At 31.3% G+C, this 6,180-nt stretch overlaps 1 long non-coding RNA gene across 1 annotated transcript; it reads left to right on the forward strand.

The window, feature by feature from the left end:
* The first annotated feature begins 3,356 nt into the window (after window positions 1-3,356).
* LOC112326459 (uncharacterized) lies at window positions 3,357-4,675 on the forward strand. Its single transcript, XR_002980028.2, has 2 exons — window positions 3,357-4,160; window positions 4,374-4,675. It is a non-coding gene; the product is annotated as an uncharacterized LOC112326459 (long non-coding RNA).
* The last annotated feature ends 1,505 nt before the right edge of the window (window positions 4,676-6,180 follow it).

Genomic DNA, 6,180 nt, shown 5'->3' on the forward strand with positions numbered 1-6,180 from the left:
AAAGAAAAACAGAAAAAACAAAGCTATATATATCATGAACTCATTTTCATGTTGTGCGAACAGTGCATGCTGCGAAGGGAAGACTTCTTGGACACAATAAGGGTTGAATAAATGTCATGTTTCCATGTGTTTTTTTTATATATATATATATAAAAAAACAAGCTGTCCATCTCCATCCATGGCAGTTCTCCTGCTGTGATATACCCCACTGGAAAGAATTTATGCCACTCGATAAATTTTCGTCAAAAAGTACTTTCACAGCTAGGAGTCGTCATAAATGGCTTGAGAAGACCATTGATTGTTTGGATTTGGGGCCCCTACTACCATTAAAGTCTCAATCCTTCAGGAAGATAACCGGAGATGGATACAGTTGCCATTTCTTGCTCCAGCCTCCAGTAACGAAATTGGAGGGGGGCACAGTCGTTCCCTTTGAATTCTTTCCCCCAAGATATTTATGGATTATATAGTCCCCTAAAGAAAAAGGAATATATATTTATATATATTTGCTTACAAGTGCATGTTAACAAATATTAATGATACTAGCAAGTTTGTAATAAATCTTAATCGTGAATCTTACAAAACAAGAAAGATATCAGTCGGTGGGTTTTTGAGCATCCAGCAATATTGTGAATTGCAAACGTGTCAGTATCATAATTACGCCGATAATTTGCATAATTAAGAGATCAACTCAATCGCTTGTGCTCTTATTGAGGATTTTGATATTAATTACAAAAGTAAAGTTTTTAAATTATGACAGAATTTCGAGTACAGTTTAAGATATTTAAAAGACACTATAAAAAGAAGAATTTAGTATGGATACTTTCATATTTAAAAGCGTTTTTTTCTTCTTCTGTTTTTTGCACCTGTCCCGTTTTATTCCATTTCAAGACAATCTCTTCTTATGAATTCTCTAATTTCCATATAAATGTGATGCACCGCGCTGAAGTATTATTTTATAACTAATTTTACGGATTCTAAAATTATCGATCATGTAAGTTTCTAGTGGTCATCATATTAGTAACCACATGACTCGAAACTGAGACCACAGAAAAAATAAATCTTTTAATTTTAAACTCTTCCCACTAAACCCTAATAAACCCTAATAGATGGTTTTTATTTTATAACCTTTGTAAGCCGACTCGGTAGCAACCGTGCAGTCCGATTGTGATGTTACAGTCACACATTTTAGACTCATGTAGCCATTGCATACCTGACTTAAAGACATTTACATCTTTGTCTTTAGCTTTGTCTTAGACATGTCCCACAGGACATTTTTGTACCAATCCAGGGGCAGTTTTCCATTAAGCACGCGGATGCTTTTCAAATAACTAGCCACTACTGGCTGGTGTTGGTTTCTCCCCAGCAGATATATTTTTCTTTCTTTTGTACCAAGTACCGCAATCATATGCTACCAAAAAAATTTAGAAAATAGAAATGGAAACATCGATGGATAATATTTCATTGTTAATTTCTTTTTTATGGAGTTGCCAACCCATTAAAAAAATAAAAAGTTGATAATATTTTGTCATTTCTTTTACGCTAATTTTTTATTGTAGTATACTTACTTTTATATTTAAGTATTTTACATCTTTTTTCTAGAGAGATTTATTGCATTAATATATGATTTATATGTTAATGTTTGTTTGAAATTTAGAAAAAATTGAATTTTGTTATCATCTAATGAAATTGAGTTTGATTGTGTGACTTATATATGTTATAATTGAAGAAATAACGAGTTATTTTAATAAGTATTAATCACATTTTGTTAATTTTATTGTAAGTTAGAAATTTGAGGAATTGATTTTTTTATTGAATTGATAAAATTAATATTATTCCATTTAGGTTTTCTAAGTAATGGATGATCTTTTTTGGATATATTAAAATTTACAGGAAAGGTTGTATAAGTAAGATTATCTTTAAGGTGTTAAAAGTTTTATTAATTGTGTACTTTCTAAACCAAATGATATTAGTGCAGATAAAATTAGATGTCTATGAGTGAAGTGTACAAATAAAAAGTTTCACCATAAAGATATTGTGATGATGCATCTACTTAAAAAAAGTTTATTTATAAATATTTATGTTGGTTTGCACACAAAAAACCATATGTTTCTCATAAAACCATGTTAGAAAGGATGGTTGGTTCAATTTATAGTTCTAGTAACATATATAAGTTTGTGGATAATAATAATAATCCTTATAGGAATATGATGATGGATGTAATGTGAATGAATCATGATTATTCAAGTGAAGGTTCATGCAACATCTTTTTAGATGAAGAATCAAATATAAATGTAGCTAAGTTTTTTGAACTTTTGAAAGATTATAATAAACCTCTAGGTGCATAACTTACACAAATTATTGGTCATTATATGAGTTTATAGATGATAATAGTAATCTTTATAAGAGTATGATGATGGATGCAATGAAAATAAATAATGATTATTCAGGTAAATGTTCATTTAACACCTCTTTAGATGAAGAATCAAATATAGATGTAGCTAGGTTTTTTTAAATTTTTAAAAGATTCTAATGAACCTTTATGGGATATGTGCATAACTTACAACAAATTATTTTCCATTACACGAGCATTTACCATCAAGTCATATTATAGGTTGAGTGAGAATGGTTGTGATCACATCATTGAATGGCTGAAAACATATTACTTTAAAGAAATAGGCTGAAAGAGAACTTCAATGTTGTAAAATTCATGATAAAACCTCTTGGCACATGATAAAAAAAAACAATATGCATCCAAATTTTAACATATTGTACTATGGTGAATATGCAAATTTTACCACGTGCAAAACATGTCAACATGCTTGATATAAACCCTATATTGGTAGAGAAAGGACACTTGTTGAATATAAAAATTGAGATGCTTCTCAATCAGTCATAGAATGTAAAGATTATTTATGTCTTCAGAGATTGCTGAGTACATGACATGACATCATTTATATGATGCGGTTGATGGAATCATGGTACACCTTTTTTATGGTGAAGTTTGGAAACAATTTAATAATATGCATTCTCAGTTTTCAATGAAACCACAAAACATATATCTTGGTTTGAATATAGATGAATTTAATACATTTCAATCTTTTATTGTATTTTATTTTTATTGGTCAGTCATACTAACAACTTACAACTTATCGCTGGAGATCCATGTGAAGCTGAAATTCATGTTCTTGTATGTGATTATACACTGTCCTTACATTCCAGGAAGAAATACTTTAACCATTAAGTTGTATGTCATAGTGTTGATTAATTAAAAAAAAAAACTGTCAATTTGACATTATTTAAAAGACAGTATCAACAAAATCTAGCTATGGACATTACATGCATCTTTGTTTCTTTGTCATCGTTAGCTTACCGGGTTCTATAAATGAAGATCAAGAAAAATCCCATCGCCCACAAACCCTCCGTTCATTATCGGCTCTGTATTCATCTACAAGCAGTCAACGCAACATCTCCAAAAAACCACCTGATCCACTCTCTGAATTCTCCGAAAAATCCCTTGAGCTGACGGAATTTTGAAGAACCATGGATTTATTATTTTGTGCTTACGCTTCAAAACGAAGCAAAGTAGTTGATCTGTTTTAGTTCATACAGTATTAAATTTAAATCGTAAAATGGGAGTATTTGAATGTTGGCTTTTATGTTGAAACGTGGGTAGGTGATGAATTGAAAATAAATATGGGATTAATGGTAGGTGAAACTGGGATTTTGTTTTACTTGCTTTGGTGATTAAATTTCCAACCATCTATTACCCTGGTGATTTTACTAGAACTATCTTATTATTTGTATTGGAATTTTGGGTTTGCTTGTATCTGCAAAAAGTTGGGCTGGTTTGAGTGCCTGACGTTCTCGAGGTGATTTGATCAACGACAAAAAGAAAAAAAAGAACAGAAAAGAAAAGATGGTCATTACAGGGTAGAAAAAGGGGCAGAAGCTTTTTGTCTGAATCAAGTTAGGAATGATGAGATAATTGAATTTGAGGAAACTGTGGAGCTACGGTATTAATGGTTTCGATCATAGCTGGGTCTCTACATCATTTTATAGTTTTCACCTTGGTCTTGTTTTGTTCTTCGCCTTTTGTCAATCTTATTTGCACTTTGTTATGTATATTGATGCAGCTTTTAGTTTATACCAGGATGGTTGAGGTGTGCTTTTGCCACAACTTCATACTGGTGATAGAAAATTAGAATCTCTACTTGGTCACTGAACTTCGTAATCTAATCTTTTTGAAGTTGTCTTCGTTGCGACAATGTTCTAGTTGTTGAATCTTTACTTTGCTTACTATGTCTTCTATTGCTTAGTGCACTTCACTCAATTCTTGTTTTTTTTTTTTTTGTTTTTTGCTGATGTCTGCACAGAATTGGCTTCCTTTTGTTGCTGGATGAAGAAATCTCTTAGGCATGTGCAGTGCGCCATTCATTATCTGTAGAAATGGTCAATGCTATTACTTTAGTGCAGTTGCTTTCAGCTACAAGTTGCTACAATATATGTCAGACTGAAGTTCTTTGAGCAACGTAGGAGTTTTTTCTTGTTTCTTAAACTGGAACTTTCTGCAGTTTTGCTTGTTTGTGACCTACCTCTATGTAGTTTGCATACTGTATTTCTGGGGGTGTTTCTGTCGCTGGCTTTTTGCCTCATTTAAGCTTTTTGATGGTATCAATCTCCTTCCTTACCAAAAACTAAAGCCTTCTTTTCTACTATTGATATCAATAATTGGAGTCTTTCTATGATCCTGTATTACCAAACAATCAAAATTCAAGCACATTTAAAAAAGTCCGGTGATCTTCTACTTCATCACGGAAGCCCACGTTGGATAGGACATTCTCCAATGCTTTGACAAACCTCTCGAAGTAATTTCTAGTCTCATTTATCAGTTGATCTAGCATTGAAATGGTTTAAGAGGCCTTTCGTGTACAAAATTATGAAGCTTTTCCAGGATAGTCTATGCCACGCTTTTTAAGTTGCAAGCACTCAAAATGTTGTTTCTTAATAATTATCGTTGTCAGACAGGAAATATCCGGATGCATAACTCCATCGAAGTACCTGTCTACTTTCAATAACATGTTGCCATGCTTCTGTTACAAGAATGTCATTCAACTCACTGATCTTTTCGAGCTTTTTATTCTTAAACTCATGATAATCTGCAATGGCTATCGCTTTTGAAAATCGATTCGTATACCAATGTCAAAGATAATTATCCTAATGAATATACATCTCCTTAAGATTGCGATCTCTCCTTCTCACTCCTGCAACATTTCTTTTCTAGTTGGTTTTCTTTTCTTTTCGTTTTTTTTTTGTGTAATTGTTACACACTAAATTAATTACAACAGAGGTTATGTAATAGTGTGGGTCAGAGGATAAGAAAAACAGACCTAGTAATGGGCTGGACTTGGTAAGTGTTTTATATTAAAATAAAATTTGAGCTAGAAAAAAAAAATAATTTTGTTATGAGTTTGACCAGTTAAATATTACACATAAAAATCAGTCATAATAATAGTTAAATAATATTTATATATATCCGAAGAGCAAATCATCCCAAATCATCTTAATAACTACCAAAAATCCGGTTTGAAATGACAAAAAAGCCACGGTTGATAGTTTGAAAAACAATTACTTTAAAGTAATTTAACCTTTACACCATATTTTAAAAATATAAAAAATTAAATTATTCTCTATCAATCTCTTAAAAAAAAATTCTTTTAAGACTAATAAATTTTTTATACTATGCATTTTTAAAAGGTTAAAAAATCAAATTGTCCTGATTATTCTTATAATAACTAATGAAGCTTACATAAAATATCATTTTAATCTAATAGTATGCTAATTGGTTTTTTTTATTGGAAAAGCAAAATATTAATATATCCAATATATAATAGATTAAAAAAAATCCAAATGAGGTTATTCAATTTAAATTCAAATATGTAAAAAATGTATCATTTAACATAAGATTTAAATCTTTAACTTAAAAGGACTTTAAATCCAACAAATAAATTCACTACCCTTGACAACCTTCATTCTTGGTGTCACAGGGTTAAAATCTGTCAGGGTGTAGGCTGACGAAAAGCATTGTTGGACAGTAGCTACGGGGTGGCAGCCCGCGTGACAGTAGTAAAAATCGACAGCATGCGTGTGCGGCAGCACGCAATAGCTAGCACAACAACGAGC

Source organism: Populus trichocarpa, chromosome 2 (assembly GCF_000002775.5).
Source record: "Populus trichocarpa isolate Nisqually-1 chromosome 2, P.trichocarpa_v4.1, whole genome shotgun sequence".
Lineage (NCBI taxonomy): Eukaryota > Viridiplantae > Streptophyta > Magnoliopsida > Malpighiales > Salicaceae > Populus > Populus trichocarpa.